We start from the raw sequence: 27,047 nt of genomic DNA, 5'->3' as shown, positions 1-27,047 counted from the left end.
AACATGTGCGAATGTAGCTGAATCTTTCGTCCCAAAGCAGTGCTGGAAAACTCATGTAAATATACAAATACACTGAGCTGTATTGTGAAAGGAGCCATTTGTTTTACTAAAACAAGTTGGTATGGTGCAAGATTTTTCTTGGCAAATAAACAGAACACAGTGGAAAAATTTGTAAACGATGTTTTCTGGCAATTTTTTAAAAACTGAATGAACAGCCTTTCCAAAAGGTAAAAAACTTCCTTTTCCTCAATCCCCCATGAGATACTACTAACATATGATCACTTTAAAAGTCAAAACAGATGAAGAAATACAGCTCGATGATCAGCAGAGCTTGTTAAAAAGACCATTTGGTCACTAGAAGAGCTAACCAGCCAAATGCTCAACTTGGAGAGCGGTGCAGACCAAGCCAGCCTCGCCAGAATGGGCAGTCTCTCCATGATGGTCGCACACTAGAGTTCCGGAGGTGAAGAAATCACTCCTCTTCCCAGAATTCCTCTTATGTTAGTCCTCGTCACAGTGACGAAGGTTCAAATACAGGAATTGCTTTACTTACCAAATGTTACTACAGAGACCAAATGTTCTTGCTTAAACACAAGTCTCATTGGAAAAGTATTGGCTGAAGGTCAAAAATATGGAGAAGATGGGTGGAGGTTATAGCTCAAGTGGTAGAGTGCATGCTTAGCATAGTCCTGGGTTCAATCCCCAGTACCCCCTCTAAAAATAAACAAATAAGTAAACTTAGTTACCTCCCCCATGAAAAATTAATTAATTAATTAATTAAAATTTTAAGAATTTAAAGATTAAAAAAAAGAGAGAGAAGAAAAGTTCCCCAAAGGTAAGGTATATGATGTTAGCTTAAGAAATCTCAGCCTAGTATGGTCACACCTGTCTCCTGAGCAGATCCAAATCAAATGGATAAAGTCTGTCCTTAGCAAACTGTACATCTTTTTTTCTACTTAGCCATTCGAAATGGTTGACCACACACACACATACACACCCCACTCTGGACTCATTTCATTCTTTAACATGCTCGGAAGTATATTTACATCAGATTTACATTCAAGCTGCAAAGGACTGTGAATGTCTAAGATCAATTTATGTACAAAACATTTTTAAGTGAGAATTTTATACACTTTACCATACATAATTGTATAAAACTACACATAAAAGACATACATTGTGTTTTGTTATCCAACTCCAATTCCTCCTCCCCAAGGAACTGGTAATAATCCTTAATTACTGTGGTTAAGAGACTAATTTTGGTCCAATTCTAGATCCTTTTCCCTGTATCTCACACTAGACTTAATCCACCTAGTTTTCACTAGGATGTATCCTTACTTCAGGTTTTCCTCCATCAAAGTTCATAGATGCTACTTAAGTACTTAAAGTCTGTCTGCTCTCAGCCAAGTAACCAATGTTAACAATCTGTTAACAACCTGTGTATATCTTCTGCATGCTCACATATTCATATATAAACACATATATGTATATGAATGCACATAATTTGATATATATATTAAGATAGATGTTGGGAATTTTCTTTGATCGTCAAGAATGAGGCTATATACATACATACATATATTTTTTTCTTACTTAAGAATATGTCATGAGGGGAGGGTAGAGTGGTAGAGTGTGTGCTTAGCATACATGAGGTCCTGGGTTCAATCCCCAGTACCTCCATTAAAATAAACAAACAAACAAACAAACAAACCTGATTACTCCCTCAAAAAAACAAAGAATATATAATGGAAATCCCTTCAAGGATTAATTTAGCTCATTCCTTTTAATGGTTATTAATAGTTCATAGCAAGTATTTTCCAGAATTTAAGCAACCATTTCTCTATTGATGGGGATTCATTTCATTTTCTGTCTTTTCCCACTTAAAACAGTTCTATCCAATTAGAAGTAAAGGACAACGGAGATACATGTAAAAGCTTAATCTGTATAGCCAAGAGTGCATGCACAAGGCTTACTCCAAACAGAACATCAGAGAGGAATTATACTTACACGCTTTCTACTCTTTGTCCCCCTCAATTCCTTATCACTATGTAAAGTATGCAGTAGTTCCCCGCTGGTCTCCCTGCTTCCACTCTTACCCTTCCACATTCCATTCTTCACATGGCAGCCAATGAACTGTGAAAATAATAAATCATTCCCTTGCTCAGGACCTTCCAACATCTTCCATTCACACAAAAAAATGAAATCTACAGACAACCAAGTCCTACATAGTCTGGTCCTTCACCCCAGCCTCATCACCTGACACCCTCCATACACTCACCCCACTAACGGAATTTCCTTTCTTGTTCCTGAACTGCACCAGGAACCCTCCAACTGCTCACCTTTGCACCTGCTATTCTTTATGCCTGAAACCTCTTCCCCAGAAGTCCTTTACTTTATTCAAGCCTTTGCTTAAATATCCTCTCCTCAGAGAAGCTTTCTCTAATTATGATATTTAAAGTAGCCACTTATCTTGCTATTTTGTCTTTGGATCCCTGATCACTTCCTGACATTACATTACATAATTCTATTATTTCTTTTCCTCCGTTAGAATGTAGGCTCCATGCCTTCTCCTCCACAGTTTCCCCAGAACCTAGAACGGTAGGTAGCCTGTGGTAGGACTAAATATTTACTGTTGAACAAATGAATGAACAAATGAATAGATGGAAAGGTTAGAAAGGGGTCATCATAAGATAGGTACAATACATGTAGATGTAGAGTCTTTTAGGAGAGCAATACTTGGAGGAATTTTGCGTAGATTAGCTCCAGCATGCACTTCATCTTGTGTCAGTACTTTACGTTAACTAAATCTTCTCCACAAGCCTAGACAGTTAAAATTTTCTGTGAAAGCAGGCAGTTATGTAATGGCCCTAAGGATTTATTATGTTATTTGTACTGTGGCACACAGTTGCCTGAGTTTTCATTTAATTTCACTCTTGTGGTCTCCCTGAGCATGAACTGCAGAGTTATTAGTGGACATCAATGACAACCCTGGAGAGAAAAATATCCCTACGTGTGGGGGGTGTTCAGTTTCACTTTGGGGAGTTATATGAAAAGGAACAATGGAAAATGGATGCTGAGTTGTATTGCTTCTCGTTTTACTTTGAGTCCAATATAATTCAAAAGACAAGACACTCCCATTATTTCCTATTTACAAATATTAATAATGTGTTTATGGATTTGAGCTCCAGTAAAAAGAGCTAGTTAATTAGTATGGGACAAGCATTCTATGAAATGGGAAGTGGGTGAGGATTCTATTAAGCAGAATTAAGCAATAGACAGGGTTAACTCTTAACTATTTTTAATGGAACTGTCTGTCTGCTGACTTGTCATGATTTTACTGTTGTTTCTGCTCCCAGGGCTTTCCTTCAGAGGCAACAGATTTAGTTGATTGCTTCCACCACAAGCTTTGCAGATTCTATTTCTTATCCTGGGCAGACTCAAAGAAATTTCCCAGTGGATTGAAGAAGGTAGATTTACCAGATGGTGGAGAGATTCATACGAAAACAATCAGCCTGTGAATCCCTCCACCATGACCACGGCAAGTGTAGTGAAGTCATGCCTTTCCTGGCTAGGGCTTTCTCCCTTCGTCACCACTCCTACCTCTTCAGGCATCTTTGATGTTGATTTTCAATTAACTTCATCTGAAACAAGATGCTGACAAAGACAGTAAAGCAGAGTGCATTCTTTTTGTTTTCAATTTATCAAAGAGTTACATAGCTTACTATTTGTCAGACATTGCTCTAAGCATTTAAAATGTTATTTCATTTAATCTTCATGTCAACCCTATTAGGTCAAAGCTAATTAATGATTAATTGGTTAATTGATTTGTCCATGTCGCAGAGCCAGAGACCAGCTGACCCAGGATTTGACCCTAGAAGAGTGGATCCAGGGTCCACACTCATAACCACGACTATGCTGCTCTTCTGCCCCTTGCCTCTGACAGCGTGGGGAAAGCGAAATCTCACAACAGCTTTTTCTTTCTCATTAAAAAAAGCTACTTGTAAAAACTGACAATTAAAAATAGAGTAGCAACAAAACTCAACCACTATTTCTGTTTTAAAGCATATCTACCACCTAGGCAAAACCTAACTTAAGGAGGAAACTTTATTTGAAAAAAAAATGGTGAGTAAAGTATTAACGCTTAACATCCTAGATTTAGGTTACACCACAACTATTTGCCAACAATAATTGCACTTGCATTGATCATTTAAAACCTGTTCCAGAAAGGGGTTCTGTTTCACAGGAACACCCATTTGTAGGCCTTGTAATCTGTGGTTAATTCCTGTAGGATTCCATTTACCCCAATTTGTACAAACAAAATTAGGCTAGGTTTGTGTTGTATATACATTTGATTATATGTAATTAAGTATATATTAGCTCAGTATATCTGTTATATCTAATATTATTTTATAGCAAATTTTCAGAATGTTCTGTACTGTGGGGAATTTGTCTCATGCAATATAATAGGAGGCAGGAATTGAAAGAGATCATGTGCTTTGAGAGAGGAAACTGGTAAGGAGAAACTGTTTGTAAAATATATAAACCAACAATGATGAGTTGAAGAATGTCATCCCCCCAGCTTGCATTTTATAGTTCCTCTCACCCTACAACCTGAGATCTCAAACAAGATCTGCTCCTTTCATTCCAAAAGGGAAAATTTGGTTACAGATTAATTGGTGGATAATCTAGGATGCCATGACCAATTTGCAGTAGAGTAAGGACTCAAATTTTCCACCAATTTAAAAAATCATTAAGAAATATTTCCCACCTTATCAAAACAGCAATAATCCAAAGCATACTTTTAAAGCAGATTAGAAGAACCTGAAACTAATATTGTAAATCAATTACACTTCAATTTTTTAAAAAATTGTTTTAAAGCAGATTAGAAGAAATGTCCAAAACCTATTTGAGAAAAATTATAAAATCTGTGAAACTCACAAAAGCAGAACAAATCGAAAGACATACCATGTCCTTGAAGAGAACTCCACATGGTATAGATGTCATCTCTCCCTACATTTATTTATAAAGTAATGAAATCCAAATAAAAATAGCTCTCAGAATTTTTTTCAAAAACTAGGCAAGTCGGTTGTACATTCTGGAAGAAGTGATAAGCAGTAATAATAAGCAAAAATCTTAAAATAAGAGCAATGCAAAGGAGTAGTCTTACAGACATCTAATGTATTTTAAAGCCCTTATAACTGAAACTGTATGATACTGACCCATGAATAAACAGACTAATTAAATATAAAATCCAGAAACAGACCAAAGTATATATAGAAATTTATTATATAATAAACAGCATGTCAAATAATTGGGGGAAATGAGTTCTTAATAAGTGATTTGGAGACAACTGAAAAGTTATATGGGGGGAGAAAAACATATCCAGCTTTCATACCAAGTGAATTACGGATGGATCGAAAGTACTAGACACAAGCATAATCGAATTTCTAAATAATCTGGGAGTAAGAAAACCTTTCCTTACCATGACTCAAAACCCAGAAGCAATAATGGCAAAGACTGATATACTTGATGACGTTTTTACAAATTTAAGAATAATGATTTTACAAGGCAAAAAACTCTATAAGCAAAGTAAAAACAAAAACAACAAACCCGGCAGATTATCTGAAATTTATATCAGAGACAAAAGGTTAACACACTTCATATGAAAGGATTATATCCATCCAAACAGGTTAAATTTTGCTGTAGTAACAAACAACGTGAAACATTTCAGCAGCATAAAACATTGTTTCTCACTTATGCTATATGTCTATTATGTCCATTATCGGTTAGCAGGGAGCTCTATAATCAGATTGTCTCAGGGACCCAAACAAACAGAGGCTTTATCTCAATCCATGCATCCACAGTGGCAAGGGCAAGGGCCATGGGCTGGTTCTTCAAGCATCTGCTGAGAATGCATTTCACTTCTTGTTTTATTGGCCAAAGCAAGTCTCACAGAGGTGCTGAGTTCTACAGGTGGGAGTATCAGTCTTTGTGAACAGTGATAACAAGCCCTACAAAGAGTTTTTAGCAAGGGAGGAAAAATAAGAAAGAAAACTCTTTATGAGAAATGATCAATAGCTATGTTTACAGTAGGGCTTTTCAACCTTGGCATTATTGGCATTTTCAGCCAGATATGCCTTTCCTGTGGGAGTGCTACCTCGTAGATTATAGGATGTTTAGCAGTATTTATCCATGAGATGCCAGTAGCGCTACCCTCCAGCTGTGACAACCAAAAATCTGTCTGGATGTTGCCAAATGTCCCCTGAGGGCAGGATCATCTACAGTTGGCAGCCAATGGTTTACAGAAAGTGAAATGCCAATGATCCTTAAACATATGAATATTTGCTCAACTTCACCCATAATAAGAGAATCATAAATCAAAATCACAACATACCATTTACACTCATAAGACTGTATAAAATCTGAAAGTTGACCAACATAATCTCTTCGAAACTCCAAAATATATTAAATGGAAAATCCAAAGTACTGAAAAGTGTTTGAGTATGCCACCGTTTATCCATAAAAGATTGGAATACAAATGTGTATTGATTTTTTTTTTAATTTTTGCAAAGGAACAGTAGAAGAACAAGCACTAAAAAGGAAAAAAAAGCTACCTATAGGTGAGGGGAGGAAACAGAGGAAGGTTACAGGCATGAAAGCCAGACAATTGAATGTGGTTTTGATTTTGGACATTTACATGTTTTACATAATCAGGAAAAAAATTTAAGCCATTCCCCAAATTTAAAAATAAATAAACCTAACATTATAAAGTTGATGGCATAATCACATGGAGAAGAATTATTTCAAATATTTTAAAATACAGTATTTGTATTGTACATCAATAGTGAATTACATCTTAAGGACACAAAGAACCTCAAAAAAACTTAAACTCCATTTAAATGTCATATTGTTAGTAGTGATAGTATCATTGTTATTTCAAAACCATACAGAACTCCAATGTTTGGATAAAGTAAATAGATAATATATTAATGTCATTAGTCAAGATTCAGTGTAGAAGAGGAATAAAGTCAAAATGATGAATTCATGATTTACTTTTCTCTTTCTAAAAAACAAATATTTATTAAGTAGCTCTGACCACTGAAATGGTCTGGGAACAATGACAAGTTAGTAGTAATGAGCCCACTAACACCCAGATCTCTAAACACCGATTTCCAGTTGAGCAAACAATATATAAGTTGAGCAAACAATATATAAGTTGAGCCTGGGAAACCGACTTGCCACAAATCAACAAAGCTGTCAGAAACTACCATAGTCGTGTCATAAGAACATAGAAGCTAACTTAGTGAGCCTGCTGGTTGAAGAGGGCTCTTACAGAGCAAAGAAAATTTTAGCATTTAAAAAAAATCAAATATATAAAAATCTATGGGTTTATCAATACTGAAAAAAAGAAACCTACACAACCACCTCTTTGGTGACCGTTGAATTTCTAGGGTGTCAACTCATTATTCTGATAATTAACTGATAATAAAGGGAAATGATTAATTATTTCCCTGTCTTTTCTGCACAAACTCTACTTGAGGGCAACCAAATCATTGTTGAGGGAAAGATTTCCAACTCTAATGCAGAAGAAATAACAAAGCTGCTAAAACCATAAGGTTGTTGGAAACTTTAAAATAGGAATCAAGCTGAAAACACCTGCAGTCACTAGTCAGTGTTAACACCATTAAGAGTGAGACAGCTTACCTTATATGCCTCCTGATATGATGCAATAAGTACACAGCACTTCCTTTGAAGTAACTCAAATTTTTTAAATTTGTATATAATTATCCTTAAATTTAACAACGAATTTATAGGAAGTATGTGACATAAAGGAACAGACTAAATGATGTCATGAAGTTACAATCAGCCAAATCTAGAGTGAGGGACATTCAATAGCACAAATGACTTGGCTTCTTTGACAAATTAATGGCATTAAGGAGAAAGGGGATGGAGGGACAGAGAACCTGTTACAGACAGAAGAGAATTTCTAAGAAACACATAAATTAAATATAAATGTAGGTTTTATTTAAATCTTGCTTCATAAGCCAACTGGAAAAGACATTTTTGAGAAAATCAGGAAAATTTTAAATGGTCTTAGATTTATTTTTTTGCATTGAAGTACAGTCAGTTACAATGTGTCAGTTTCTGGTGTACAGCACAATGTCCCAGTCATGCATATACATATGTATACTCATTTTCATATTCTTGTTCATTAAAGGTTATTACAGGGTATTGAATATAGTTCCCTGTGCTATACAGAAGAAATTTGTTTTATATTTATTTTATATATAATAGCTAACACTTACAAATCTCAAATCCCCAAATTTATCCCTTCCTACCCCCTTTCCCCTGGTAACCATAAGATTGTTTATTATAGATTATATTATGGAATTGGTGTTATTTTTATTAGGTATAACAATAGTATTGTGATTATATTTTTAAGCCCTTCTCTGTTAGCAATACCTACTGAAGTAGTTATAGGTAAAATAATATGAAGTCTGGAAAAATCTAGGATTTGTTCCCAGTCAATAGGAAAGCGAAGAAAGCCAAAGCATGAGGAAAAAGATAAAATAAAACTGGCAAATTACTGGCAATTGATGAAGCTGGGTGATAGATACACTGAAGTTCAGTATACTAATTATCTTTGTTTTTATGGGTGTTTGAAAAGATTTTTAAAGTTCTTGGACAAGTTCAGGTATGACACGTCAACCATCAACAGCTCTAGCCAGAACCTGTCTAACTGATCCTCCTTGATAAGACTGAGAAGCATATATACCACATACTTAAGACACACACGATGCTGTGTGCTCATCTTCCACCCTCGTTACTCGAGTATCTCAATTCTGCATGGCCCCAGGCCAAGGAAATAAGGGACTGAATACAGCCCTAAAAAATAATAGACAACATGAGTCACCTGGTTCCACAAGCTAGTGACACCATAAAAACATTTGATTGGGGGCTAGCCTGGTTTAGGGTAATATTGGCTTTACTTATGTTGGATGAGAAGTGTATTTGTTGGGACCCTTAATGGGGATGTTCCAGAATAATGACAATATTTAGATATCAAAGCTGAATGAAAAATGAGACACTCCCAAAATTCATAAACTGGATTTACAACCCCTTTCTGGCACCATGCTTTCTCTATGGACCACATCACAGAAGGATCTCATTAGAAATAAAATACACAAACAGCGTATGTGACGACTTTGCAATCCTCTAATGCTTCGGGGCTAGTGGACTAGATGTGCAAACAACAACACTATCAAATGATCCCAGAACAACATCTTAAATCCCTTTGTGAAATATTTGGTGCTGTTGAAAAAAAAGAAAATTGTGACACAAGATCAGCTGTAAGAACACTGTTATGCAGTTTTAAATGATAAAAATTAAAACTTCTGAAAAAAATACTTCTGAGTCATAGAAAGCACACAGATTTTTGAGTCAGGCAAAGGTTCATTCAAATCCCACTTCCATCACTTGCCCAGGTGTGTATCCTGTGGGCAGGCTGTTTAACTTCTCCAAGCCGCACTTTCTTCATTTGTCAAGGGGAAATGAAAAGGCCTATTTAACAAGGCTGTTGTAAGGATTAAAGACGATCTTACACACACACACACACACACACACACACACACACACACACAAGTCCTTAGTAAAACACATAATGAGAACTAAATAAATAGTAACTATTATATTACATGAGTTGGATTGACGAAATGTTGTAGCCATTTAAGATGGGAGGCTCTAAAATTGTTTCACTATAAAACTGGAAAAAAGGAGTTCAACAAACCGTTTTAAAGACTATTTCAGATCCATAACAAAACATGAACACTTAATGGATCATTTATCAATGCTGAATGCAAGTCTCCTCTGATGTGGTGCGAAGAGGTACCTAATTCTACATGCAAAAGCCAAAATTACATTACTGAAAATGCCTTGGGTGAAGAGAACAGTTGCTCAGTGGAAATTTCAGTTTACTGTTTCCTACTCATGAAATTTCCATTGGTCCATTTACCACATCACTTTAATTGCTTCTCATTTATTCCTGCCCAGCCTGGTGTGCAATTCCCATGGCTACGCCTGCCTTGTGTGCTCATCCATTATTTCGCCTCAAAAATGCATTTACCTTTTTCTTTGTCACATAAATACAGTCTTCCCTCAGTATCCGAGGGCGATTGGGTCTGAGACCCCTGTAGATACCAAAATCCATGGATGCTCAAATCTCTTATATTAAAGTGGCATAGTATTTTCATATAACCTACACACATCCTGCTGTATACTTTAAATTGTCTCTAGATTACTTATAATACATAATACAATGTAAATCCTATGTAAGTGGTTGCCAGAATGAGGCAGATTCAAGTTTTGCTTTTTGAAATATCCTGTAATTTTTTTTCCCAAATATCTTTGATCCACAGAACCTGGAGATATGGAAGGCTAACCCTACTTGATTGTCCATTTTTTTATAGTATACCTTCATAAATTTATTAGTAAGGTCATTTCTAGTGTGTGATAATTTGAGGAGGCTAACTCTTACCTATTCCTTTGCAAACTCACCATTTATGGAACAAACTAATATCATAAACATGCCTCAGTCAGTTGTTTCTTCTTTGGCATTTGCAAAACACTTTGTATTAATAATAACAGTAGCTAAAACTTACTGAGCACTCATGTGCTAATAACTCTACTAAATGTCTAAAATGCATCAAATAGCATAATCCTAAAACAACCCTATAAAGAAGGTACTATTATAATCTCCATTGCATAACACGGAAACTGAGGCTGAGAAATGTTCAGCTAGTTTCTAGAGTTCACATAGCTAGTATATGGAAGAATTGGAATAAAAGCTCAGTAAGTCAGATTCCAGAAACTTCCCTGTTATTTTTTTCCCTCTTGGTAGTTAGGATTCTATCTTGTAATTACTGTATAAGCTTTTAATATTATTTATCAAATAATAAAAATACAAGCTCCAAGCCAATAAATACCTTATCATTCATCTGTGTGTCCCCAGTGCTTTAACTTAGACTCTGGCAGATATATAAACAATCTATCTTTGTTGAATGGATAAATCTAGTTGCTGTCACACAAAAATGTAATATCTTCAGTAAAGTTGCTAGTTTTTTGCTTCATTTTGTTTTTTAACCAAATCTGAAGAATTTAATATTACTCATTACCAACAGACTAACATTAATTTTTAAAAACATTCTGATCTATTAATTTACTACAAACCCCCTGAGAATGTTACATGAGATATAATATGTCAGTAGCCTAGTATTTTTGGTACTTACATGCCCCTCTTATAAATTCCTAATTCTACCAAAATCCAATTCTCTGCCTATCTGTGCCTAGCGTGAGAAACTCTGTGTGACTAAAGCAAACCACCATGCCATGGGTCTTACTTTACATTTCTTTCCAGCTACCTAAAAAGGGCTCTTGATACTGCCTGGCAATTGTCATGTCCCTGGTCCATTCACTGTACTGCTTGCCCAGAAATCTCTCTCTCAATGCTCTGTTTGAACTGCAAACACCTCCTCCGTCTCCTCCCCCTCAGCTCTGGGCCTTACAGAAAACAGAAGAGCAGCTTTCACATCTTCCCCTCACCACACCCACTGCTCTATGCACCCTACCTCCCTGCCTGTTAGAACCGGTGAACTGCCCACGCTCCGAGACCAGCTCCTCCGCGTTTCCATGGTTCTCGTCTGCTCTCACTAAATCCAGGTCCTGGCTTCTGCGGTTGCTCCTACTCTCTTCTGCATCACCAGTTTTCCTCTCACCGGATCAACAGCGTTATTTTCTTCTTCTTGAAACACTTCCTTCCCTTACTTATGAGATATCACTCCCTCTTGGTTCTTTTCCTATTTCAGTGGCTGCTCTTATTCAGTCCCCTTTGCTGATTTTTTTCCCTTATCTTCCAAAATGTTAAATGTTAAAGTACTAAGACCTATTCTGTTCTCTATCCATACTCACTCCTAGGTGAGCTCAGGTTGATAAATTCTATCGATACCTTTATGACCTTCAACCCCAATTTCTCCCTGAACTCTTGTCTCTTACATAAAGCATTTTCACTTAGATTATTAAAGGCATCTCAAATTGAATATGTCCAAAATTAAATTCTTGATTTCCCACCCCAAAACCTACTCCTCTCCAAATTTTTCTCATTCCAATGAATGGCAACTCCATCTTTCTTCTTGTTCAGGCCAAAAACTTTAAAGTGACCCTTAATTCTTTTCACTCTATCAGCAAATCCTGTCGGCACTATCTTAACAATAAGTATCGAATATGACCACTACTCACTGGCATTGTTAATATACTAACTGGAATCACTGACATTTTACCAAGAGATTATTGGCCTCCCAACTGGTATCCCTGCTTCTATCTCTCCTCATCTTCAGTCAGCTGAATAGCAGAGTGATCTTTTTAAAAATATGTCTCTTCCTATATCCTTTTCCTCTTCTTTCCTTCCTTATTTTCCCATCCTTTAAAAATTAGGACCTAAAGAAATTAGGAAAAGCAAAGCAAGGTATGCATCCCCCTTAGTAGGGGAGCTGTGTTGGCCCAGTGCAGGGTATCAAAGGCTCGACTGGGATAAGTAGTGTCCACATAGGAGGGCTTCCTGTAGTGGGGAGTCAGAGCTTTACTGAGGGTAGGAGGGCATCCATAGATGGGGTGGCCATGGACAGGGAATCACAGCCCAAGCAGAGCAAAGAGAGGATCAATGTGGGAGATCAGTCCAGCATGAGAAGTCAGAACTCAAACAGGGTCAGAAGGACATCCATGCAATATGGTGGTCTGATGTGGGGTGTCCAACAAAGGGATGTCCTGTGCAAGATGAGGAAGGAGTTCACATGGGTCAGGGGATGGCCAGGCATGAGGCACTAGGTTCAAGAGCCCAAATAGGGAGAGGGGGATCTTCACAAGGAGTGTGGTCAGAGAGTATCAGAGCCCAAGTGAGGTAAGAAGGATATCCATGCTATTTCTACTGTCTGGACATTACCCTGTGTCCATATAGGTGAGTGGCCAGGTGCAGAGGTCAAGACCTAAGCAGGAGGAGGAGGATGTCCACACACAGGGGCAGCCCAGCAGGGGGAAATAAGAATCTGAGCAAAAGAGGGTTCCATGCAGGCAGGCAGCTAGATGTGGGTGTCAAAGTCCAAGCAGGGCAGGGAGACCATCCATGTAAGAGGAGCAGATGTGCATGACGTATTGGGGCTCCAGTGTGGTGACAAGAGCGTCCACAGGGAGAGTGCAACAGCAGCGTCAGGAATCCGGATACCTACAAGGGGACTGGTCAAATAGGTAAACTTAGGGCAATGGGAGCACGTTTCCTTGCTGTTGAGTGACAAATATGAAAAGAGAGAAATAGAATCCCACTAGAATGGGGATGGAATATAGGTGTGAACTCATGGTTTTCAATACATAGAAATAAATGTAATTATATGTATGTGATTGTGTGTAAACGGCTGGATCTTTAACAATTAAACAGTAAACTGTTTACAGGGAACATATCAAAAACAGAAGGGCATAGAAATCTGAACATAAAATTATCAAACAAGATATACCACGCAGTGATGGGTTGGGTGTAAGAGGTACAGTCTAGTTCTTGAGCAAGACAGGTTCACGGGTGAGAAATTCAGTCACTGTGGCAACTGAATAACTCACATAGTGCTAAAATTAAGATAATGACTGTGAAACTTTAACGAAAGGAATACAGCTCATTCAACCATGAGGTGGTTAGAGTATTTTTGTGTGTGTTGTGGGAGGCCAGTTGACTCCCTCACACAATCTAGCACAAGTCAACTCACCAAATCCAGTATCACTTTGTTTCTCCAAAATACTATCCCAACAGTATCCCAGAGTTTATCAGCCTCAATGAAAATTACTCTGACAAAGCTCACAAAAGCCTGGTTTGTAAAACCAACATGCTGACTCATTAATATTTAATGAGGGGGAAAAAAAAAAACCACTTACAGGTCAGGCTGACCGGTGTATTCTCTCCCTGGACCTACGTCAGAAGCCATACCAGAAGATGATCAAATGAACTTGGAATTTATGTAATTTTTCTCTGCTCCTTTCCCTCTCTCCAGATCCATTTTCTGCACTTCTTTGCTTTGCACTACGTCCAGAGAGGCTGTCCCCAATGGCCTGCACACATAACCCTACCCTTCTGGCCAGAGACTTCTGGTTGGATTCAGCTATTGAAAGGCACCAGCAGGAAATTCAAGGATGGGGAAAGAGAAAAGTTGGGATATTTCTTCCTCACTTCTTCCTTGCTTGGTTCCATGTCTATGGCAGGAAACTCATCCCTCAAGACCACAACTGCCGCTGGGAATCTCATCATCTGTGGTCCAGCTCCACTGTCACTGGGCCCTGAGCCTGGAAACACCACTTCCTCCTCCAGGTAGGTAACCATTTCCAGTTGTGGCTAGTCTCTGTGGACCACCTCAGTATCCACTGTTAGTTCCCTCAACCTGCCCACACCTCTGTAAGTCTCTTCATTAGAATTATCTCAGCTGAATTGCATTTCCTGCCATTTGAATGAGTAATACAGTGTTTCTGAAATACCAAGTATTTTCAGTCTACTTAGAGTGACCTACCTTCTCAGTTGAAGCAGAAATGATGTAGGGTTCAGGACATTCTGTTTTCCTATCGAGATGAGTTGGTCACCCTAATCCTACTTGACTTCACCATATCTGCTTGCCACACCTGTATGGTTATTTATTTAATGCTTTGTTAAAATGGCTTCCTTTTGTTATTTCTTATTACTTTTAAAAGAAACTTTAAATCACTGTCTTAAATGGAAAACTAACATCATTTACCTTTGATCAATACAAGAAAATATACTATAGATATAAAAGTAAATGGAAACTAAGCAATAATATTAAATTTAACTAGAAACTATTACTACTTGCAAAGGGATCTGAGCCTGAGGCCTGCTCTCTCTATACTTAAAAGGAAGATTAGTGAGTGTCAGGCATTAAAGACATTCCAGCCCCAAATTAAACTTTCTGCCTGTTATATCAGAACATCTGGTAGAAATTGTAAGTGGATAACATTCTGACCGTACAGGTCTACATTATTTACCAATGTACAAGTATGACCTGTATCATCTTGATTACACCCAGTGGTACGTGCTCCAACCTTCTGGAGACAGTAGTCTAATGGGTGGTTAAACGCCTAGCAGAATCAGGCTCTACAATCTGGTGTCCCACTCTCCATAGTAGATATAACCAGCAGACTAACTACTGGCCTGATGGGCCCCCTTTACCGCAGGACAGTGCTGGGATGGACATCATCAACAGTTGCTTCTGACTTTGTTTCTATGATTCCAAGCCCTATTCTAATGAACACATTTTTTTTTCTTTGAATGCAGTAATCTTTTTACAGGAAATACTCAGGTCTTTTAAACCACAGAACAATTTGGTCTCCTTAAGGTAACTTCATAAATCTCTGTTACAGTGTGTGTTTATTAGGCATTTTAACTCTTAGGATACAGCCTTCTTTCCTCTTCATATTTTTAGAAGGCCACTTACTGTAACATTCACGTTCTACCTATAAATACAGAATACTCTGGCAACTTGCGGGCACGTATATGAGGGAGTGGGTAGGTATATGAGCAGTGGCCAGGTCTAATGTCATAGAAGAGGTGACACTGGAGTTCAGACTATGAAGATTAATTAGCTTTCTCTAGATGGAGAGTGGAAGCCAAGTTAATCTAGGCAGAAGGAAGAGTATGCTCAATGGCAAAGAATTATGAAAAAATAAAATATATTCAGGGATTGAAAGTAGTTGAATACGGTCTGGGAGGAGATGATTTTAACTTAAACAGTAGATTATCAGAGAACACAGTTCCTGCATACAAATAAGGTAACCCAGACTTCATATAGTGGTGCGCAGTATGGCACGTAGGGGAAGGACATCAGGGTTTGGAGTCAGATTTGTGCTGTTATCTCAGATTCAGAAATTACTCTTTGTTCAACCCTGGGAAAATTACTTAACATCATAAGCCTCCATTTCCTCACCCATAAAGTAGGAAATAATAAGCAATTCTACATATTTCATAGAGTTGTTATGAGGATTAAATTAGATAATATCCTTAAAACCAGTGATTCTCAACTGGGGATAATTTTGCCCCCTAGGACATTCAGTAATGTCTGGAGATATTTTTTATTGTCACAACTAGGAGAGGTGGGAAGGCTGCCACTGGCATCTAGTAGGTAAAAGTCAGGGATGCTGCTTAATGACCTACAATATACAGGACAGCCCCCATCACAGTCTTATTTGGGCCAAAATAAGGAAGGTGCTGAGTGAGGTTGAGAAACCCCATTTAGCCTAATGTCTGGCTTACTATATGCATTCAGTAAATGTTTCCAGAAAGAGGAGGAGGAGGAAGAGGACAAGGAGGAGGGATGATGCTGTACAAAGGATATGAGTTCTTTGCAGCTGCTTTCTGTTATGGTGAATGCCAACCCATCGTGCCCTGCTGTCATCAAGTGCACTCCCTAATCCCAGCCACCAGCTGTCTATCTACATGGACAATTGGTCACAGGGTGACTAGACAAGAATTACAGGCTGGTAGGCCTTGGAAGAGCAGTCAAGCACCTGACCACAATCAAGTTTAATAAAAACAGAGAAAGTAACCAAACCTCCCTATAACTCTAACACACAGCCACCATCTCCTGTCCTGTGAATAAGTATTTTGGGCCTGAGAACAATAAGTGGCAAGACCCAGTAGCCACGGTTGGCAGTTCATCTGGTCCACCAGCCTCGAAATAGTGAATAATTACAACTCAAATACTCAATAATTACAATAGTGGACCAGACATGTTTTAAAAAGGGATCATAGCACACTATTTAAACAGGTCTCGCATATAAAATCTGGGAGGCCTAAAGACTTCTGATGAAGCTTCAGTCCAAAGGATGGTGTGGCAAAGCTAAGAACAGCTGGGGACAAAAACAGAGGCTGCCTTGATGTGCATATAGCGTCAGTGATAGTGAAGTTCTTTTTCAAACTAAGCTTCAGCTAACCACACTTTGGCAGAACAAAATACAGAAGCGAGGCTCTGCCAACAGAGGCTTGAGCCACAAACCAAGGAGCAATCTGCATGTATATATGATGTGGAAAGAACTGCTTGTCAGATGTTGGTTTTTCTCAGCCACAGCTTCACATACTGGGGTATCATCTTCAAATTATGAAGGACAGTTTGATTCTTTAACTGCCCAGGCATGTGGGAAACTAATGACAGATAATGCCCTATGTTGACAAGTTAATGTCCCAGCAGGGAAAACCAATTAGGAAATGTGTCATTTAGGGTGCTGCCTATCCTTCCAGAATCAGCTCTAACAGTGTCTTTGTTTGAACTGACATGTCAGCTAAATGCTAAGGCTCTGGGGTCAGACGGCATTGGGTTTGGGTACTAGCACCACCGTTCACTTACTGTGTAATCTAGGAAAAGCTATAATGTCGCCAAACACCAATTTCATCTACTCTAGAATGGAGATGATAGTAACAACTTTGTAGAGGCGCAGTGAGGATTCAGTGCAATACTTCAGGTAGAATTCTTACCACTACACCCAGTACAGAGTAACTCTTAGGTGAATACCAGATGCCTGTGGCCCTTGGTGTCCATCAAAGAAATCACTCATCTTATGTTCATATCTCATCTCCTATATCTGAGAGCACAGGTCCTATCAATCATATTGCATGTTAATAACTGTGAATTGGGGCACAGGGGTCCACATACACTAAAAACAGAACTGTAAACAAAAAATCTGACTCATGAATTTGTTCATGATTCTTCCTAGAAATGGACTCAGCCTGTCTTCAGTTTTGATATATGTATTAAAATGTTTGCCCTTCCATGTTTTTTTTCACATCTGTACTGATACTATTTTGAGAAAAGTGTATATATATTTCTTTTGAAAAATTTCTTTCTCATATATTTTTCTATTTTTGCCATGTTACTGGTGGCAATCTTTAGATATCTTTCAGCAACAGATGCTCCACTGGGAAAAGTTTGCTCAGTTACATCCTTGTTCAGTCTCAGGAACTATAATGAGGAAATAAAACCATCTTTTCCTGAAATTCAAACACCACACGTGGGACTATAAATACCTCTATTGAACTTTAAGCAACAGTTTGCTCCCTAAGTAAGTAGTTTGGTGAAATATGAATCAGCTTCACAGGTAGAAAGAGAGTAGTCATAGGTCAGAACACCAGCCTGAGAGAAAGGAAGGGAAGAAGTGTGAATTTAATTGAACTGGTATTTCCCCTGATTGCTTTGTGACTGGGAACTTACTGGTCTTCATTAGTAAGTGAAACATGAAGAGAAATGTCATGAAAGTTAACATTTTTTGACAGCTTAGGATGTCCTAGGCACTGTTCTGTCTTTAATGTATGTTAATCACAGCAGTCTTATGAAGTGGAAACCCTGGCACCCTCATTTTGCAGGATGAGGGAAAGGAGGTAAGAGAAGTAAGGAACCAAGATTACATGGCTAGTAGTGGCAGATCTGGGGTTTAAACCCAAGCAGTGTGAATCCAGAGCCTTCCCTTTTAACATCTAAGACCTTTAAATGAAAGTAAAGGAATACTGCCTATAAGACATCATTTAAAATCTAGACAACAACCCATTTCACAAAATAACATTATGGAATGAAACGATGTTCTCATCACATAACAATTTAAATGATTTTGCTTCCAGCCAAAGATTAATGTTGTATTTTAAGGAGAGTAAAGAGGACTTTTAGTTCACAAGGCTTGGACAGTTAGCCTACAAAACATTCAGAATTTGCTGAGTGTAATAATGATCTTAATGGGTTTTCTTTTTCCTCCCAAGAGCTTAACATTTTTACCAGAAGGGAAGATATTTTCTCCAAATGTTCTAACAATTACAAAGAACTGTCTTAAATTTTTCTAAATTTTCATTGCCTTATTCTACTTAATTCACAAATTTCCATTTCCCCTTACATGAATAAACCATGAACTCAGTCTTTTTCCTCATTAGCTCATAAGCACCATCTAGTGAAGAAACAGAATAATTACAGAACAATTCCTGCTGGCGGTCACAATTTAATCTGTACTAATAAAGCCTAAATCAGCACCATTTTATATCATTGTTCTCAAAGAGAAGAAGACTTGTTCAATGCATACATTATGGCTAAGGTTTAAAATATCTATTCCAATTTTTATTATAGTTTTAAGTTTTTAGAAATGAGGATTAGCTTGCTTTCTATTTCCAATTCCTGCTGGCCTTTCCACTACTGTTGGCTGTGTGTCCTCAGACAGTATTTTAAGTGACACACTTCACTGTACCAATAACCCAGGATGGTTTTTGAAATTTGTTTTTCTGTATCAGCCCATACTCTGCTTTCTTCCTCCTTCTTTTCATGTATCACACTATAGTGCTTATATATATATGTATATATACATATTCTCTAGTCATTTATCGAGGACAATCTCTACCCTCAAGAAGCTCACAGTTCAGTAGGTGTAGACTTTAGGGAAACAGAATATTACAGCTGATATGATAGAGTATAATGTAGAATTATAGTCAGAAGGGTCAGAAAGAATTGGCTAGCATTTTGCAATTTCGTCGAAAGGCAAGGAGTTCATCATTCTACAAGTAGAAGCTCTTAGTCAACCTCCATTTAACCAACTCACCACATTAACCGAAGCTCTCCATTTACATCTGTAAAATACATTGACTCACACCCACTGCACAGTGAATGCTTAGGGCTAGAAGGCTATCTAAACACTCATGAACATCTGTTTCTACCAGCCAAGTTGGATGCTTAACAAGACACAGTTGGGTTTTGTTCCCAGATATGTTTATGCCAGTTCTAGTTGTAGTTACACAACATTAATTACACAACTTAAATAATTACTACATCAATCAAATATGAGTTCAAAAACTGGTGTCAAATTAGGCGGATGTGAGACAAGCATAGAAGATTAGGGAGAAATGTAACAATCTAGAAGAGTTCTGCATTCAGATTGGTTTGAAGATGTTTTTAGAATCTTGCTCTAATTTCTCAAAAAACCTGGAAATCTTAGCTGATGGCTTATGGGTGTGTTTTATGCAAGACAGACAATGCACAGCCTTCCTAGGGTGTCAGACTTTAAAAGGAAATAAACAAGAGATCATAAAAGAATTCATAGTAGAGAATAATACTTTAAAAGTGGCACAGAGGTATAAGAATAGTGTCAAAGAAGGCAAAATACAGCTTTAGCTCAAGACTGTGGAAAAACAGAACAATTAGCTGGGCTTTTTAAACTGTATTTAGAGAAAAATGAGAGCGTGAGAGGTGAAAGTCTCTGCACCTCGGTAGGTGATGCCACAGTAAGGGGGAGCACAGGTAAGGCTGATCTCCTCGAATCTCATTTTCCTTCCTTCTTTGTAAAGTATAGTGAACTTCAGCTGGAAAAGGCAGAAGATAGGACTTTATAAATAACCTCCTAACTCCTGTAGAAGGTGCATACATGAGACTTGCACTATTTCCAGGTGTAAATTCAGAATACATCCTTCGCCTGCTGACTCTGCTGTCAGCCATCTTCGAGGAATCAAGACAAGCAGCAACAGCGCTGACAGGGCACAAGCATATTCCCGACCTTCCAAAAGTGGCACGAAGTAGATACCGAAAATGACCAACTGGGAATATACTAACCATCCTCAGCTACATTCTAGAACAAATTATTAAAGCCTCAGACCATGAGCATCTAAAAAGGGAACAGTGTCGAGTGTGAATCATGATTAGTTCACAGGAAACAGATCCTACCAGAACTCACCCATTACTGTTTTTATGTTTATTAGGTTAGTCAGTTTCCTATTTCTGTGTATTTTTGGAAAATATTTGCCAAGCTTTTAAAGATACCCTTCTGGACAAAAAGTGAAGACATGTGAGTTCAATAGATTTATTGTTGTTTGTACCTAAAACGTCCTGATTAATGGATCAAAGTCAGCCTTGGAGAGGAGTCTGGAGCACATGTTGTTCAGTTTCATCCTAAGCCCTACAAAATGAGGAAATTTTTTTTTTCCTTTCAATGAATTCAGTAAGAAAATTGGTGCCATACTTGCAGGTGGCAGAAAGTTAGAAGGAGCATTCAACCCGTTGGATGGCAGACTCGGATCCCTATCCCAAAGGATAGAAAATGGGTCAAATAAGTCATTAAAAAAAAATGGGACATTGCAGTACACATTGTAACTGATTGTACTTCAATTAAAAAAAAAACTACAGAGTGCAAATAGAAGAGAAATTAATTATCAGTAGCCTGGGTGAGAAAAGAGTTAAGGATTTTAATTACGTTCAATATAATAAAAAGAAGTGCCAAGAGGTAATGTGCACATAGACTAAATTAATTATAGTAGTTAGAGTAGTAGAACCCTAAAAAGGGGACATTTTCCATAGTGGCTGGTCAGTGACATCAGATGTTAGAGAGATATCCAAGAAAATAAGTTCTGAGATTTATATTTAGTGAAAAGAACATCACTGTTGACTTTCAAGAGAGTAATTTCTGCTAAATAATTCGGGTAGGAGCCAACAACAAAGGTTTTTGAGGACTAATGAGAGTATGAGCAAAAAAAAGTAAACTACCCACTTGAGAGCTTTGACTGGTAAAGGAAAGAAAGTAGCATTTAAGCAGAGAAGATAAACTAGTATTGGATTATTAAATTCTCTTGTTTTAGAGAACTTTGATAATTTTATGCAACTGAGCAAAAAACAAAACTATTATCAAAACTAAGAAGCAATATGACTTGTGTCCTTACATTATTATACCATTTCAACCATGCTCTGCCTCTAATAACCTATACAGTTTTATATTTTATTTTAATTTTATACTTACTGTGTAAATAAGCATATCAGAAAGACTAGGTCTGAGGTAATAGAGAGGAATAGAGTATAGTTTAGCAGACTTATTGGACTAATATAAAGAAAGGAGGAGTCTACACTGTGGATGGAAGGACAATTTTCTACAAAAACTTGAGCAGCTCTACTGTATAGAATCAATCTCACGGGGAACATGAACTAGCATGGGGAAAAGAAGGTCAGAAGATGATGGGAAACCCAGACAATAACAAAAAGGAGGACCAGAAATGGAGGCAGGACAGAGGAACTGCCCAAACTAGTCTAGACTACAGGTTTCATAACTTTCTATTAAAGAAGGAATGGTAGTCAACGCTAGACCCATGATGTGCTTTGTAGCCTGTTGTATGGATATATATGCTTAAGTACATACTAAGATCTACAGCTACACTATTTAAAAAGAAAGAAAGAAAAGGAAAACTCAAGAGCAGCCTGCACTTAAAAACAAGTAGTTCACATTCTAGGAGTGAAGCACATGATCCTTCTTGTGGCATCACATCAAAATGACAGATTCTGGATTTCTAAAAGGTGAAGAAATCTTTTGGAAAAATTGACTCTGCCAAACACATGCATGAAGTTAAGCAAATGTCAAACGGGTACATTAAACTACTTCTTTGCTCCTTTGTTTAGCATCCCATAGAGTTCACAAATTACAAGTAGTTCCCAACTTACTAAGAGGTTGTTTTCTAAAAGTTAGTTGGCAAATCAGTTCTGTGTCAGCATAGCACTGTGGTTCGGAGTGGAGCCAACTGCCCAGATTCAAATCCTGACTCCACCACCTACTTAATTGGACTCTGAGCTCCCACATCCCACATGGGATGCTTACTCAAAGGATTGTTCTGTTATGATTAGTAAGTTATTCCATTGAAAATCTTTAGAATCCTGCCTGGCACAAAATGAGTGTTCAATGAATGTTAGCTATTATTACAATTAGCACACTTAGAGGAACAGGAACACAGTTAAGTAGTTCCTAGAACGGAAGGCTCACAGGGCTGTGGTTATGGGAAAGGACAGGAGAGAAATACATCACCAGGGATTTGGTTAATATCTTTACCTCTCCATATACGTAAAAGGAGACTTCTCTCTGGGTTATATCTCCCAAAGTGTTCAGCAGAACACATTTAAATTCCAAAGAGTATGCTAAGCAAAAAAATTAATTAAATGCTTAATTAAAATTTCAGTTACCAGATGACAATGGGAAATGCTGTACATTATATCCTTTCTTCTTGGAGATTTACAGCATATATTATCAGTACTACGATTAAAAAGAGAAAAATACTGTTGAATTTTGTTTAATCCAGCATTTCCTGAACTTTTATAACAATAGAACCCATTTTTCTCTTACCTGCCATTCCCATCACATTTTGGGAAATGCTTCTCCAGGTCAATTACTTCCCAAATATTCTAAATTGAAGAATAAACAGCAGTTATCCCTAAGGAAATAAAAATGGAGGCTTTTGACTCACAACCCTCAGAGGATTATAAAATGCTATTCATAAGTGGAATATTGGTTAAATCACAATTGCTGTTCTTGCTCAACCCACTGAAAATCAGAATAGCAATGTTAAAATGTAAAGCTCCAACACTTCCTTTTTTCCTGCTCATAATAGTAAACCCACTATAAGCAAGTTTTGTGTTTTATTACTACAGACTTTAAGGAAGATAAATCTGAATACTGCAAAATGTACTAAAGCATTATTGTTCAGACTTAGCATGGTGATCATTTTGCAGCATATACAAATACAGAATCATTATGTGGTACACCTGAAACTAATATAATGTTATATGGCAATTATACCTCAATAAAAAAGAGCATTATAGTCTTTCCTTCATAAATCTGAAATTGTTTAATTATAAAAGAAAAGGAAGCTTTTAACTATTATTGCATGGAAAAACAGGAATAATTTTTATGGCAGCCCAGTGATGTTTTTACAATGCATGTTAGCTCTTACTAGTTTTCTTGCTTCTGGGAATGCTTTTGTCCATGGATTAGAATTTAAATGGATAGGCATTTGTAAGGGAACCCACACTGCTCTAATAAGTCTTAGTTTCAGCATACTGCTCTTCACTTTTATTTCCCCCCTCTTGAATCATCTCATAGAGCTTTTAGAATCCCATGTGCCTTCTTTTTTGCCCACAATAGTAACAAAACACCCAGTCCAGGCACAAAAATTTCTATAGTGCATAGGTAAAACAGAATTTAATTATTTAGGATTTCAGTTCATTCATTCATTCATTTAACAAATATGTATTGAGTATGTTCCAGGTGTCAGAATATATGCTAAGTATTGAGAATACTGTAGTGGGCAAAAATAGACAAGATCTCTACCCTAGTGGAGCTTATAGTTCCAGGAGGTATAAATTACATATTTCAAAAGTTGAACTGAGATTTCTCTGAAGAAGAAATACTTAGTTTTATGAGTGTATACAATAGGAGAATTAATCGGGAGTTCTGGGTTGCTTCCCTATGGAAGTATACATGGAGTCAAGAGTTGAAGAAAGAGTAGTAGTTAACTGGATGGCAAAATAGGGGAAGAGCCTAGTAGACAGAAGTAAAAGTGTGGGCAAAGCCCTCTGGCAAGCAAGGGCCCGGTCTGGTACACAGTCCTTCTTAGTTAACCATTTCCTGGGAAAGCAAACTAACAAACTTACTCTGGTTCAGTGGTGAATGATGAGAATAACATTATGTGTCTGGGGATAGTTGCATGTTCATCATTGGAGATGGGAATTCTTAGCTTAGGAGAACAAAAATTTATTATTTAAATAATGTTGAAGATTCAAGTACCAGGACAGGCTGATAAGGAGATATTCTGGGGTAAGCAGGGTTTCCATGTCTCTCAACTCATGCTGCCTAGAGGAAAGATCATCCATTCTTCCACAGGAAAAGGGGAAATGAAGACAATGGAAAGAAGTAAGAAGGAATCTAAGGAAGGGGTAAAAAAAAAAAAAAAAAAAAGAAACAGTCAGAACTAAGTTAATGAATGGTTTTTGCTTTTAAAAGGAACAGTTTGCTGTTAATGATTTGTCACAGCTTCTTTTAGTCTTCCATCACTGTGTAGCCAACCACTCCCAAACAACAATTTGTTATTTCACAAAATACTGTTTGTTTGGCATCCTGGCAAGGTTTAGCTGGTGGTTCTCCTGCTCCAACGATGTTGCTCATGCAGCTGCCTTCAGCTGGTAAATCTAAGACAACTCCAACCCTCCAAAACCATCTCCAGGTGGCCTTTCATGACTCACCCCAGCTTCTTTACAGCATGGCAACAGGCTCCCAGGAAGGAACTTTCCAAAAGGCCAAGTCCCCATGTACAGGCATTTTATCAAGACTGTCTGTATGTCACTTGTTAATGCCCCACTGGCTAAAACAAGTCACCTGGTCAAGCCCAGTCAGAAAAGGATTGATTTCAATATGCAATAATGAGTGCTCTTTGAATTTCTAAAAACGGTGTCAGTCTTACCTGTTTGTGAGCATACACTATCACCAAAGCATATCTGAAACATTTAGCCTCCTCCTTTCATCATATATTCAAACATGCTCCCCACACATTCCCACTCTGCCACAAAGAAGATAGACTTTACAAGTGTCTTAAATCCCCCCATGGTAGTAAATTATGCCCTTTGGGAAAAAAAAGAAATCATTAACTGAATTTGCCATTCAATCCATTTGTAAAAGGTGGTGAAATGTGAGTCACCTAATTTTGATATTTACTAGGAGAAATGGTTGAAATCATTAAATGAAATGTTTTGACCATCATAACTTCAATGACATATAAGGAAAAGGTTGTAAAAAAAAATCCTAGGAATGTTATTTTTTATTTTACCTTTCCTTGAGAACAGCATAAGGAAAGGGAAATTAGTCAGTACCAAAATTGAAAAAGGACTATTGAAAAGGAGTTTAAGAAAAATTAGTGACTATTTCAACAGTCATGACCCCATGCCTCCCCATCAAAATAACCTGGAAAATAGCAGTTCTCTAGCACAAGAGTTTTGCTATTCATTTAAAATCTATATTGTGATCCATATTTGAAGAGAATTACTTCCTTTGAGATTTCTTGGTTGAGTTAATTTCACATGCTTTCTCCTTCCTTTAAAATGCCTGTTCCTTCCTTGTGTGCCTAATCATCTCTCACTCATCTTCCAGAACACTTCTCTGCAACATGTTCCCAGAATTTCCTACTCTTACCCAGGCAACCGTAATCATTCTCTTCTACAAGCTAACCTCCATAACTTGCATATCATTTAAGTTTTACACTTACACCTAATTATAATTATATTGTTCCTCTGTGCATCCCATACTTCACTGCAAGGGACCATGTCACAGGTATCTGTTACCTGGCACAGCACAAAGCACAGGATAAATAATAAAGGCTTAGGCTTTTCATTGCCATATGCTCACGTATTTTATAGACAAGAGGCCAAACTAAGTCAGTGGTGGAAGGAACAGAATTCAGAACATTTCAAGTCTAAGAAATTTCTCACATCACCTTATAATCTCGAAAATGTCATTACTGCTACTATTAGCTCTTTTTTAGCTTCTTTTACTTAAAATTGCAACTCCTTACTCCCTTCCAAAATTCTCATGCCAATATTCTGATTCTTCTCTCCTTTGAACATCCCCTTCCTTCATTTGGGATTTAAAAGAACTACCATAATTTGGGTTTCACCCAACTCATGAATGTCCCTTTGGTCTCTCTCTTGCCAGGGTCTTTTTCTCCCCATCTCATGGGAGTGAACGTCCCTCATGCTCAGCAGTAGCCACCCCACTCTTCTCACCCTCTGGTTCCTCCTTGACAATCCCCTGCTTATCCCACAGGCACCCGTATTTTGAGAAAACCCAGTATGCGAAGCTCTTCCTTACTGCCCCATGTTCTCCCTTGAAGTCTGTTGCAGGTAATAGCATGAGAATATTGTCATGGCAGTTTTAAATAGCCATGATTTAATACCTTGTGATTTAACATCTTCTTTGTTTTGCTCAATTAATTGCAATTCCATGGGGGAAAAATATTATTCTACAGAAGCAAAAAGCTTATGCATAAAATAGGAACCGTGAGATTTATTTAAACAACCAAGCACTTGTAAATTAAGGAAAAAAAATATAGCTAACTGGCAAAAGATATGGCTCTTGTTGTTCCATCTGTCACAGGATAATTACAGGAAGACTGTGATGCTTTGTGTTCCAATTTCTCCAGT

The 27,047-nt window shown here is 37.5% G+C and overlaps 1 long non-coding RNA gene across 1 annotated transcript; it reads right to left on the bottom strand.

The window, feature by feature from the left end:
* Nucleotides 1-5,615: 5,615 nt before the first annotated feature.
* On the bottom strand, nucleotides 5,616-25,645 carry LOC135319551 (uncharacterized). The gene is made up of 3 exons (XR_010378229.1): nucleotides 24,643-25,645; nucleotides 23,203-23,290; nucleotides 5,616-6,011 (listed from the first exon to the last, which is right to left on the bottom strand). It is a non-coding gene; the product is annotated as an uncharacterized LOC135319551 (long non-coding RNA).
* Between the last annotated feature and the right edge of the window lie 1,402 nt (nucleotides 25,646-27,047).

This window comes from Camelus dromedarius, chromosome 3, assembly GCF_036321535.1.
Source record: "Camelus dromedarius isolate mCamDro1 chromosome 3, mCamDro1.pat, whole genome shotgun sequence".
Lineage (NCBI taxonomy): Eukaryota > Metazoa > Chordata > Mammalia > Artiodactyla > Camelidae > Camelus > Camelus dromedarius.
The sequence above is the reverse complement of the archived record's forward strand: the minus strand, read 5'-3'. Positions and strand labels throughout refer to the sequence as shown.